The following is a 13,386-nucleotide window of genomic DNA, read 5'->3' as shown; positions in this document are numbered from 1 at the left end:
TTTGTTGTTTTGTATTTGTTTATTGCATGTGGCTATTATTCTGTTCCTGTAGTGTGTGTGTGTGTGTGTGTGTGTGTGTGTGTGTGTGTATATATCTTTACAGCTTACCCGGGCTCAATGTTTGACTAGCATACCATAACTTCACATGTGTCTCAAACTAGGCAAAACAGCTGTCACACCCGTACGCAAACAGGTCTGATGAGGGGTTGGTAGATGTGATTGACAGATGTGATTGACAGGTAGACAGGGGAAGCTATATGACCCATTTGAGGTATTTTGTCTGGTTTCGTCTACATTCACTCTGGGTGACAAACAAAACAAAGGTGACACAACCAGGGCCTGAAATGGGCGAGTACTCACCACTACTGAGCACTTCGGTTTTTGTTTTTTTGTCTCCATGAGTACCCTTAACTTCTTACTGAGTTCACCAGTATTTTTTTCCCCAAGGGGTATACAATAAAAGCTGTGAAATAATTGTCTGCGTACAGCAACACAGCCCTGCATCTCTGTTTAACCTATAGGGGTTAACACTAACAAGAACAAAAGCACTGAAAATGTTCACCTTAAAAAGGATGAAACATGGGGAAAAGAATGAGGGCCGGGGGTCGTGTTGTGTTTAGGGTCAGGGTTGTGTTGAATTAGGGTACTGGCAACTTTGTCTTTGGTCAAATTCAGGCACTGGACACAACAAAGAGACAAAGACACAACTGTATGTGAAGGAGGAGACACGTGTTTGTGTGTGTGTGGCTGCTCATGAGTTTCTCAGACAACCAGAAAGATAAAGAAAAGACCAAACGACCGAATTTACTCTCAACCTTTTAGTCTGTTTCCTTCAGCTGTGATAAAGGAAATTTCATATGTTGGAAATAACGCATTTGGGTTTTCTGAGAGACGCGGAAACCCCCCCAGTGGAAATGAGTAGAAACAGACGTACGGTGTCATTTGGTTTGCTTAAGATTACTACAAGTTCGAGTTGGACCAATTTCACAAGATTAGAAAATGTTAAAAGTGGGGTAGTTAGAAAAAGTTTCCGTAGTGGGTCAAACACCTACTTAAAAAAACCACAAATTAACTATTAAAAATAAACATAACGGCATAAAAGCAAGTGAAAAATGCTGTAACAATGTAACAAACATGCGTGTTCTAAGAACTGGCTACATTTACAACAACAAAAACATTTAAAAACGTTTGAAACAACAACGTCAAACTGAGCGGTACTCACGTGGAAAAAGTGTCCGGCGGTCGGTGAGTGCCCTCGGCTCCTTGTGTCTCTCGTTGTCGCGGTTGGGTGCCTGTGTCTGTGCCGATGTGTTGGAGTTATTATGGTCAGCACATGTTGCTTCCTTGTTCTCTGTTCTGCTCTAGCTGCTACTGCTGCAACAGAGACGTAACATTACCGTCAGCGTGACTCACTTCCTTTACTCAGCAGCAGCGTGAGCAAGCGCTGACACCCCGCCCGGCCCAAATATGGGCAGTCAAGGTAAACAGCTGACTGAGGGGATTTCAACAACAGATTTCACTCTGTTTGTTGCTTCCGGCTCATCACAACTCTAATATTACTACCTGATTGTGATGGCATTTGCTATGTTTCCCTAACTGTAGCTATGTGTGTCAATGGCTTTACTGTGTGCGGCAGATATAACAGTGACACTGTGGTGACAGGTGGTTCTCCCTCCTAACAAAGGCGCCTTTTATGTGTGGTGTAATGTGTAACTAATTAATTAATGTGTGAGTTATTTACAATGCCATATAGATCAGTTGTAAGCCAATAAGAACATATTTTTAGTTTTTATCAGGTTGTGATAAACATCATTTTCTCATAGCAATACAACAATGTGAAACTACTCGTTACAATAAGCTTAACAATAAACTAAATAAAAAGTACTTATTGTGCAGCAAAATGGCCCTTATCCCTGATATTATGCTGTATACAACATGTATTATTATAATTATTATAATTATTATTATTAACACACATTGTCATTTTAATCATGTATCATCATTTTAAATGGTATCATATTTTTTGGGTGTCATAAGTGTGAACCTGAAAAGTACCCTGTAATACTACAGCTGTCAAATAAAAGGAGGGAGTAAGATGTACAATGTTAACTTCTGAAATGGAGTAGTAAAGTAGCGGAAAGTAAATGTATGCACATTTACTTAAATAAAACATTACATTACTGGTGAAAAACTGCGGTCACAAGTTTACAGTTGTGTAATGTAAATGTTAATAAGTTCTTAATTAATTGATTTTATTTTGGATGTTATGAACCTTACGTCTTCCAGATCATATGAAATTAAACCGTCCATTGGAGACGTTTCCCACAACCTGGCAACAAAAGTTGTTATTATTAATAGCTTATATCTGATAAAGCACTAGTAAAATATTTATTAACCATTGATCAATATGAAGCCATACATGTTTTTAAAGGGTGCTTTATTATAGAGTGATTATGTCTTTTACTATTTTGTCACATTTTCCTAAAAGAAGTACTCAGATCATTTATTAAAAGCACCAGTGTGTGTGTGTGCATCTAGCCTGAAGTTACAGATTACAACCAACTGAATAACCACTCGCCTTCCAAGCACGTAGGAGAAACTACAATGTCCATTAAAGTCAAAAAAATGCAAGGTTCCTATCTACAGCCATCTATAACCACTGTTTGTTTTGTCTGTTCTGGGCCACTGTAGACAAATGGTGGGTCAACATGGCGGACTCAATCGAAGGCGACCTGCGATAAAAATCTTAACAAGGTAACACTAAAAACAACTATTATCATTTTTTACCTAAATGTCACATAATCTAAGTAAAAGTCCACTGTGAGTGTTACATTAATTATATACATTATATTGTTAAATGATAACTGTTGAAGCATTTTAATGTAGCCAGATGAATTGAAGCTAACTTAAACAACTTCATGTGTGTTTATCTATTTTGACATAATGTATCTTATTTTGTAAGATGATCCTGTTTTGTTTTTAAAACCTTTATCTGCAAAGTAATCAGTAATCAGTTTAGTTGTCAGATACATGTATATTGTATAATATCTAAAACGCAGTGGAGAAGAGTACATTAAGCACAGTAGAGGAGTAAATGTACTTTTCCTTGCTCTCATTTAGGTTGGCTGTTATGTTGTTTTGCTTTTTTCCGGTTTTGTTGTAAAAAAACAAAAAAGTGGATGGACACACTAACTGCACTGGAATGTAAAACTCTAAATGATTACTGGTTCTCCTAATGTCTAAAATGTGTTTCTGGATCAATGCAGCGCTGCTTTGTTTCACAGGGAATTGACACCATTTAGCCTGTTTGGACTGACTGTGGCTTATTTTCAAAGACTGTCCCATCTGTGTTACACACCCAGTGCTCTTTTGACCACAGAGCTCCAGCCATAACAAGCTTTGAGTCTGTATGTTTAAGATCAATAAAGCATCCATAAATACCAGCAGTTCACAGCAACACAGACTGAACGACTGCAGCTTTAAATCACACAGTACAGGCTCATATAATATTAACAAGGTAGTACTGTGCTTTTTTGTCCTCAAATTATCTATCTATCTATTCTATGTCCATCTTATTTAAAAGTTACAATAGCTGTAAAATAAATGTAAAAAGTATCAGTGAAATATAAGCATGAAGTGTCATGAAATAGAAATATTCCAGTAAAATACAGCTGCTTCTTAGATGATATTGATCGGTGTGTTGCATTTCACTCTCGACCAGACAGTGTTTGTTTCTCTTTGTGACCACTAGAGTGCAGCCTGGTTTCTTTTCTCAAATTTCATCCACCTGAAAATGTTGGATGCATATTTTTAAAGCATGTTGCACTTAAACAAAGCAGAATCTTACTAAATTCTTTTTCAGTCTTTATTTCTATCATCAGCTCTCTTTTTCTCGCTCAATTCCTGCACGTGTCAGCTTTCATCAAACCCAACCACCATCCCTCAAATTGTGTGTCTTTTGATTGAATATAAGGCTCAGTTTTTATTTGAAGTATTGCTTTTTTTGTAGGAAGCAGCCTCGTATGAAAAGAAATAAAACAATAAGTCAGCATGTAATGCTTAATGGACAAGTCATTATTAGATTTTCTCCGTGTGGTGTTTGGTTACCTCTCTAATATCTTCTATTCCACTCTCAATTTCTTTGTCCTTTCCTCTACACACACCTAAATGCCCCTTCTTTTTCTCACACCTATAACAGTTACAGTGGTGTGAGTGTCAGTGCAGGTACGTTGAGGACAGTGTGTCAGATCTGTTTGGATTTTTCTTCACTCCTGCCTTTACTGGGTCACACTCCCTGTCCCAGATGCCAACTCAAGAGTAAATTATTGCTGTGAGTGTGTATGCGAGGGATAGAAATAGACATATAGAAAGAAACAGAGGTGAGAGAGGTAGAAAATGTTGAAGAGTGGGTGTCTTTGGTATTGATTAGCATTGTTTGAAAGCTGATGCAAATTAAATAGCTCTCTCTGTACCCATTTTCCTTCCGTCTCTCTTTCGCTCCTTTGCTGTTGTTGACCTCCTTCCCACTCTATCGCCTTGTGGTGAACCTCTGTAGGCAATTCCTGTTGTTAACCATAAGACTGATTGCATTATAGTGTCTTTAAACAAGCAATTAATATTCCCAAAGAGTCACAGGTCTTTCTGCTTCTTTCTTTTTGTCTTTCTAATCCTGATATAGCTTCTCACAGCTAATGCACAACTTTCTCCATCTGAAAACTATTGATTTTCCCTGTCAGTTAGTCATTTATGCTACATAAACAATTGTCAGTATTCTGCTGTGGTAATGGGAACCCAAACTGGGACACGTCATACAAACACATGCATACACCTTTAATGTACATATTTCTCACAAGTGCCATGATTTTTGTATTTAAGTATTGGAAATGAAAGCACTTGACCTCGAAATGTGATCGTTCTTTTTCAGGAACAGCTTCTCTCTGAACACGTTTGGCGGTATCAATGAAGCCCACACGCATACACCACATGCAGCCTGCTTCGCCTTTAAAAACATATTGATTTCTCTCTTTCGCAGGGAGCTTAATGCGATCGATCAGCCAGGCCCTTTCAAGATCAGCGCCAGTATAAGCATCTCTTCCCCTAACACACATGCTGCCTCTTTCCCCTCAGGTAATGACTGTCCTTGGGCTGGGGGAATAGTTTGTCTGCATTAAGAGACTGAAGTGTTTCTCGTTGCATCCAGTCCCTCTCCTTCCTCTCTGGTCCCCAGTAATGTGGTTAAGTATGGAACGTGTATTTGCTTCTTTGACAAAAGGTTTGAGCGAATGCAGCACACACCTCCTTTGACCTTTATCATCTGCCCATCCCCCCTCCCTTCTCTTCCTCCTCCTCCACCTCTCAGTGGGTCGATACCTATTTGTATTTGCAATGCATTAGACCAGTGCCCTCTTTTTAGATTGAAAAAGTTGGCTTTTCTAGGTTTGGTGCCTTGCAGGCAAATCACACCAAGTAGGCAGATGTTTTTGTTTTTAATTTTCCACCTTTTTCTTATGTTGTAAACCTACTTGGCAATAAACATAATTTTGATTCTGATTCTGAATTCTTCTTAAGATCAGTGTAATCACATTCTGTCTGTCTGTGAAACAAAAGCAGAAATTAAGACTTCTTTCTTCTAAAACTTGATTACATATGCTGAGAAATGATGAGAGACCCTCAGTCCCAGCCACCATAAATATTCTACGTGTTTAAGAAACAGCCCTTCACCTGCTGCATGGGCATTGGCAGGGGTTTTCAACCTAGCAGTTTGAACCCTCACAAGGAAAATCAGAGGGCTACCTAACAAAAATAATAAGATGAGAAAGAAGGACAAAAACATTTCTACTCATCAAAATTATATTTGAGATTGTATGTTCACTCTCCTGCTTAAACCAATCTCAGCTTTTAGGCTAGAAACAAGCAGTAAACACAACACTGACATGAACTGGAGTGCAGAACCTTTACATATGGCTATATGAATGTCGGTTATATGCGATCCCTTGCCAAAAGAGTCCACACAACACTGATTAAGCCTATTATACTATTATACTAGTATACATGAGTTTTTCAGTCTGGTGCTTGTGGCGACATTCCTGTGCCAGCGCACCAGTAGTGATGCGTTTTACGTCAAACAGCAATGGCTGGTTTGTGAGGGCTAAAGGGGGGTGCAACCATAGTGATGGAGTAAACTATAGCAACTAGGAGTGTGGCGGAGCTTTTAAAAACTGAACATGATGCATCATACTGTGAGAACTCCTTCCACCGCAGACAGAGGGAAAACAATTGGCTGAAACACTAACTAAATTCATGTAGCTTGGTAAAAACAATAGATTTCACCATGTCAAAGGTATATTTTGAATATATATAACCCGAGCCAAGTCTATATTTGTATCCCTTCTCCTCACCTTTGCTTTTTTTTGAGAAACGACCCCACTGAAAGGCCAGAAATGAAATACTATAATAATACTGCTACTACTTGATTGAATCACCTGTTAACATCTTCACTTAACTTAAGAAAGTCAGTCAAAAATCAGGCCCTTCATAGCTTCAACCTCCGCAGTTTATTGCCTGTATCCACTTTTGTCTTCTTAAAGGCTCAAGCGATGAATTCTTTTCTCCTACGGTGTGGGCGGGACTTAATTGCGCTCTGTCTCTATGGTGTAGGAATACGTCATAAGCACGCATCAACAGTGTTTGTACTCTTACTGCCCGAAAGAAGAGATAAAAGCAAGGTTAATATGACAAACTTTTTAGCAAACAGTGGCTTATTTGGACATCCAGCAGATAAAGAGCAACATTAGCATTCAGTTGGAATCATATTTCTGGCCACCCGATAAATGTAAGTCAAATATTCACCCTCTTTTAGCTTTGTTTTTGGTCTCTACCAATCTCTTGAAGAGAAACATCTGGCTCTTTAGCTGCTAAATGCTCCATTATGTTCACCAGCTAGTTGCTACTTTGTCTGTCTGATATTTGGTGCTGAGCAGGTAGTGAACGGTGAGATTTTAGAGCTTTATCTCTTGAAACAGCTTCATGCTGTGGCCGAACACACCGCTGGTAAGAGCAGAGAGAGTAAAGCAGTAAAGTTGCTAACCAAAAAGTAAAAACAGAAAGTAAAAAGACGCTATGAACTTCCCTATAGCTGAGGGCAACTTCAGAGTCAGATGATGTTTGGTGACTACAAACATCACCTTTCACACACAAGTCATTTGATCCTTTAATAATAATTTAAAAGAAAAATTGGATTATAGCTGCTAAAATGGATTGTTTTATATTTTTGACACTAACTAAACAATCTGCGAAGAGAACATCAATTCAGTAGTTCCAATAAAGTCTTGCAGCCATACTCCAGTTTTGCAGAAGGCTCTTCATTATTGGGTTCAAGTGCTGTATGTGCATGTCATGTTGACATTTTCCCTCCACTCGTGTTTTCTCTGTAGATAAGGCCTTACATCCACCCTTATATCTTGTTAATCTAAGGCTTACATAGGATTAAATCAGCAAGAAAGTAATTTCTAACTAGATGGAATTTGTTTGGTGACTTTTTAATTGCTTATATTTTAGTCCCTCTCTTTGGTTCACATAGCTGCAGTCTAAACACAGCATACATTACAGCTCTAATCGTCTCCTAAGTGCATTAGGAATAAACAATACAATACAGAAATGGATAAAGGAGGGTGTAAGTAATGAATAAATCAATAATTGTTAAATAAATATTAATTTAACAAACTTCATGTACACTACCTTTCAATTGATTTCCTGCTGGTACCAAACTTCTGCCTTCTCTTTCATAAAATTATATTTCTTGGTTCTTGGTTTTTTAAAAACTTTTAAATATACCATCCCCCGAATCCACCAAATTTCCTCCCAGCTCACTTCTGATGTTTTCAAACTTAAATGTGAAAGTTCCAGCCTGGTGTTGAGTTTCAAAATACAAGTGAGAAAAACTGCTGGGAAACTCTGGGATTTTCCGGCACCGTGTTGTGTGTATTAACTCTTTGTATAACTGAACACATTATTTTTCAAGGCCTGTGATTCGCACACAATTTCCTGTTGTAATGTAATTTGGTATCACATTTATGGAAAAACTGAATTTCCTAGACCCAATTAAAGGACCAGTGTGTAGGATTTAGTGGCATCTAGCAGTATAGTTACAGATTGCAACTCTTTCACCTCTTTCACTGTCACCCTCCCCTTTTAAGCGTGAAGGAAAAAACTATGGTGGCCACTAAATTTATTTTAGGTGTTTATACGTTAATGAACACATAGTTATGAATATTATATTCAATTTCTGCCTATCCTCCTAAATGTTACACACTAGACCTTTAAATATTCATCCATTATTTACTTTATTGTCTGTTTATGTTGAATTATATTCTTGCCTGTAGACAAATTTTACTTTGTGTGTTCTAGTAAACCAATTTTAAATGATTTAAAACTGATGAACCTGTTGAACCGCACAATTAAGCGTTACCTAACTTGTAACTTCCTTCTGTTTTTTAGGATGCCTTCAACTCTGGCACTGCATATGTAACTGCTCAGGGACTACTTGTATAATGCAGAACAATTTAGCATATTCAAGTCTGTGCTGTGAGAGGCGTCGGGTGGTTCAGTTTACCGCGTACCCTCTCTGGCCCACGATCGAATCCTGCCAGAGCTCCTGACTCCCCTCTGTCTCTCCCTCTGCTGTCTCAACAATTAAATCAGTCAAGGTGAGTGGACTGCCCACACTCTTTCTTTTCCATAAAAAACAGACAAATAGATAAAAGCATAAGCTGGTATAATAGTCCACTTTATGACCCACAATGCAAACAAGTTGTCTTATTATGAAACATTTCACCTGTATGTCACCAGTTGCCATGGAGATTTTGTGCAGATATGTGAAGCTCTGCTTAATGGTCTGACCTTACCCTTGCACTTTCTCGACTGCACGCTTTCATGATGTTACAAACACATGGGCATAATTTATACCGCAAATCAATATTTCAACAGCAGTCTATTCTCTCACCTTTCCTACAAACACATTAAACATTCCTTTAATATTGATTCAGCTCTCGATGATAGGAAGAAAATTTGTGCTTTGGTTGAAATATTTTTTCACGTTTGTTCATTGCACATCTTCTGTATTTCTTGAACTGATTGTCAAGTCTTCCAAACCCTTGAACCACCATTTACAAACCTTTCCCCTCCCCCATCTGCATTTCTCTCTCTGCCCCTTTTTGCCCCTCTGTCCTCTCTCTCTCTCTCTATCTCTCTCTCTTTCTCTCTCTCTCCTGCAAGCTGTGTCTCTTTCCTGTGTGCTGGGGGCCAGCGGAGGGGAAGTACACAGAGAAGGAAAAGCACTCTGAGTTCAAGTGCACGGGCTTAAAGACACAGCTGGCAAGGGGAAAAGTGTTGTGGAAAGGCAGAATAATGACCTATTGACAAGGCGGTTGTGTGCGCGGGGACGTTAAAGGGATCATTTCACCAAAAAAAGGGGGGGAAATGCAAAAAATGTGAACAGGAAAACGAAGAAAAAAATGTCTCCTCCCCTTTTCCTCTCTCCACGTATACTCCCTCCCACCTTTCTTTCAATCTCTGTCCCTCCCTCTCTTCTCTCCTTCATTCCTACCCTGCATGCATGCACTCACACACACACACACACACACACACACACACTGATACACACACGATGACTGATGCCTTCTCCCTCCTTCTCTTGCATTCTCATTTTCTCTCTCTGCAGCACTGAGACTTTTGTGTGTTTGTGCTCTCTGCACAGCGTACGGTGGAACCGGTTCTGCACAGCTCCAGCAGAGCGCTGTGAGGAAAAAGTACAGGATTAGTACTTTTTCCTCACAGCGTTGATATCCTTTGTCCATAGGGCATGTTTCCCTTCAAAGTCCTGAGCGTGGAAGGGTTGAAGAAAAGAGCAATGGTGTCTGAGGAAGAGGAGATGAGGCAACAGCGGATAAAATGTGACGAGACTGGAGTGAAATAGAGATGCAAGGCTGCTAGTCAAGAGGGAAGGCACTAACTGGAGAGTGAGGAAGAGGGGACAGAGAGGAGGAATCAAGTTGGAATCGGGAAAGAAACGCGGGAAAAGGTAAAAAAAAAGGGGGCTGACTTATTCGACAGAAGCTTAAATTATTATGCATTAGGTTGTTTAGAAAGAAAAGTAATCACATTCACACATTATTCCCGTCCTTTATCATTTTTGCTGTCTCTCTCCTGAATTTCTGTGTTCCGCTCTTCTATGGTTTCTGTTGGTTTTGTGTAACTAAAGTCATTTTCCTTCCTCCCACTCCCGCTGGAACATTTTTGCCTGTCTCCACGCTTCTCCCGTAATCCAGCCATGCCTTTTTTCTCCTGTATGTGCTTGACAGAATATGTGTGTTTGCTGAAAGAGTTCTTGCCAGAATTCAAGCTCAGAGTTCGCCAAAGACTGCAGTTGGTTTTGGGGCCCAGTTGTGAGGACGAAGGGGAAGAAAGAACAGGGTCTTGGCACTCACTTTTGTGCCATTGTTGTGTGTGTCGATCACTGTCTTTGAGAATCTTTGACTGTTACACTGAATGCGTTTGGCCTAGTTTTGGTTCTTAGTTTTGGCTGATATGGAACTGTTAAAAAGATGAGACAAAGTATTTGAATTATTTGGCTATCATCCTCCCTACTCTGGAATTGACACGTCCCACCCTCTACTTCCCCTTACTGTTTGTTTGTGCTCTCAGTATGTGTCCCTGTTAACTACAGACCTCATCTGTATGTCTCTCAGTGTCCACTAACACCTAACTTACTGCACTAAATATCTTAATGCTTTGTCCCCATGCAGCTCTCACCTCATCCTCGCTGTCCTGCTTGCTCTCAGTGTTTCCTCCATTGTTTAATATCGACAAGTTGCTGTTGTCCCCGGGTGTATGTGCTTGAGAACTGGTGATATATCCTCAGTCTATCTGTGCTCTTAACAAGCTTGTCCATCGCCATGGAGACCTGATAGGAGCTTTCAGTCTCTGTACCCCTGACTGAAACAAACTCACAAAGATACAGCAGCTCTCTCTCTGCCAGGCTGCGCCATTTGGCATCGGTGAATTCAGAGGGTGACTGTGGTGGTTACCGTATGTCTGAATGCAGGTTTAACTTGAGGCTTAATACTGGAACTGAAGTCCCAGACAGCCGGCCTTGATGATTGGTGGGTGTCTTGCACCCATAGTTGGGAATTAGCAAAAGCTAGCTAGCAGAATGGGTTCATGTTAAAGACAGAGGTGATTAAACTGACTGTGATAGTATCCATGGTCAAATACAAAGATACTCAGATGCTCACTGTGCCTCATTCATGTTCACTTTCAATTTCATTTTGACTTGAGCATTGAGTAAAGTTAAAAGATTAACTTTGGTAGTCCCCTTGACCAGTGAAATTCAAGTACACCATTATGTCATTATTTATTTAACGTATTTGAGATATTATTAAGCTATTTCCATTCAGTTACACTGAGGAAAAATATATGAAATAGCATATAAAGTGCAAGTAATAACAAAATATACACAATATGCAAAATATACTTATTATATTTTCTTTTGGCTAAAAGAAACAAATCAAACAGTTGTTGTTGTACCAATAGCTAATATGCTGATGGTGCATGGACTATTTTCATTATCAATTAATCTACCAATTATTTTATTAAATAAATAAATAGATAAAAATGTCAGAACATAATGAAAAAATGTCAATCACAATTATCCAAAGCCCAAATTGAGGTCGTCATGTTGCTTTAAATTGTTCAACTAGCAGTCTAAGGCACCAAACATTCACATTTGAGAAGTCAGGACTAGAGATTTTTCTTTCAGTAAAGAAATAACTACTAGATAACAGGTATGATCTACTGGCCTTGATGCCTGAATGAGTGAGTGATGTGAGCATTATCCAGCAGTGGGAGCTCGATGTGGCACTTTAGCCTGCACAACTAAAAGTGGAGTCACTACAGTTATTATGTATCCCCCACACTTAACTGACTCTGTCTGTCTCCTGTGGCCTAAATACACCTGACAGTTGACAGACCTTCTTTTGGTTCATTTTTACAAATTTACAGTTTTGTGCTGTTAAAACATTAAACCCATATTTTTTTTCTATTACTTGGTCTAATGCTTGTAGAATATAGCCTGCTGATAGTTTGCATATAGCTCCGACAGCTGATTATTTGGATATTCTGTTATGCCAATGACTATGCTTGGAAATATACAAATGTGGTTTGTATACACTTTATGAATCAAATAATGACCTTTTTTTATTTAAAACAGAGAATAATAAACCTTCAATGAAGGAAGCCCACTGATTGCTATTGTGGCATTAGGACAGTCTATCATATTATAGCAAATGAGAAGTAGAGGCATTTAGTACATCTACAAAGCACCTCTTCTTTATAACAATATTGAATACTTTGGCAGAAATAATGGATAGCCCTGGCTATTATTGTACTGACAATGAACGTATCGGTTATTTAAAACCTCTTCAACTTGAGGCCGCCACTTACTGATCTCAGCACATCTAAACTTTAGAGTGCAGAGAAAGCCATTAATGTGTTTCACGTTATAAAACATAACTCGGCCTTCGCTATCAATTATGTAGCTCTGGTGTGAAAGGAACGGGAAAAGGGCCACACACAACAGGCAAGCGCGACCCGGCATGGAGAGAAAGCGCTGCACCATGTGACTGCTGTGGATGTGCTAACGCTCTCTCATGGTCTGAGTGAGAGCTATTCCCCCGGGACTCAGTGTTCCAGTTGCATCAGTGTTTGTCTGCCTTCTCTAGGACATAGGCTGAAATGGGGCTGAATCTAAGAGAGCTCCATCTGGATACCCATAGGGTTTTCCTACTTCATATTCACAGTGCTGATAATGTTTCTCCTTCTCGCACACATCACAAATTTTAAACCAGTTTATATCTCGAATCTTGAAGTTCTTATATTTTGTTCCAGTTACAGGAGGTGCACGTCTTGATATTATTGATATTATTGAGATATCACTGCAGATGTTTATGTCTCTGTTGAGGTATTGAATTTTATACATATTTAGAATTTTGAAAAATTTACTTTTTACTCCACTACAGTACATTTATCTGACAGCTGTAGGTACTATTTAAAGGTACTTACTAAACATATGATTATTTTCTTCTTCACTTCTACGTGTTAATACATAAACAATAATAACAATACAACATCATAAAATCTAACACTCAGAAACAATAAAATAAGTACTTTCACTTTTGATACTTGATACTAGGATATTATGTTACTAAGACTTGCAGGACTTTTAATTGTAACAGAATATTTTTAAAGTGGGGTGTTGCAACTTTTACTTGAAGGACCAGTGTGTAAGTTTTAATGGCAGTGTAGTTGCAGATTACAAACCCCTCGCCTCAC

General features: G+C 39.0%; 2 protein-coding genes and 1 long non-coding RNA gene across 3 annotated transcripts in view; 1 reads left to right on the top strand and 2 right to left on the bottom strand.

The window, feature by feature from the left end:
* Nucleotides 1–1,418, bottom strand: part of si:dkey-79d12.5 (maternal B9.15 protein) — a 6,571-nt gene extending 5,153 nt beyond the window's left edge. Inside the window, exon 1 of the mRNA XM_035672231.1 lies at nt 1,223–1,418. The gene's annotated coding sequence lies outside the window, so the exon portion shown is untranslated. The remainder of the gene's footprint in view (nt 1–1,222) is intronic.
* Nucleotides 1–13,386, bottom strand: part of LOC118335796 (chymotrypsin-like protease CTRL-1) — a gene marked incomplete in the record, with an annotated part of 151,345 nt that overhangs the window by 114,129 nt on the left and 23,830 nt on the right.
* The window catches only part of LOC118335802, a 20,095-nt gene continuing 16,490 nt past the window's right edge, over nt 9,782–13,386 (top strand). Inside the window, exon 1 of the long non-coding RNA XR_004797076.1 lies at nt 9,782–10,078. This is a non-coding gene — a long non-coding RNA (uncharacterized LOC118335802). The remainder of the gene's footprint in view (nt 10,079–13,386) is intronic.

The sequence above is a fragment of the Morone saxatilis genome, unplaced genomic scaffold (assembly GCF_004916995.1).
Source record: "Morone saxatilis isolate NCDOM2014 unplaced genomic scaffold, NCSU_SB_2.0 Contig24, whole genome shotgun sequence".
Classification (NCBI taxonomy): Eukaryota; Metazoa; Chordata; class Actinopteri; family Moronidae; genus Morone; species Morone saxatilis.
This window is presented reverse-complemented; position numbering and strand designations above follow the sequence as displayed.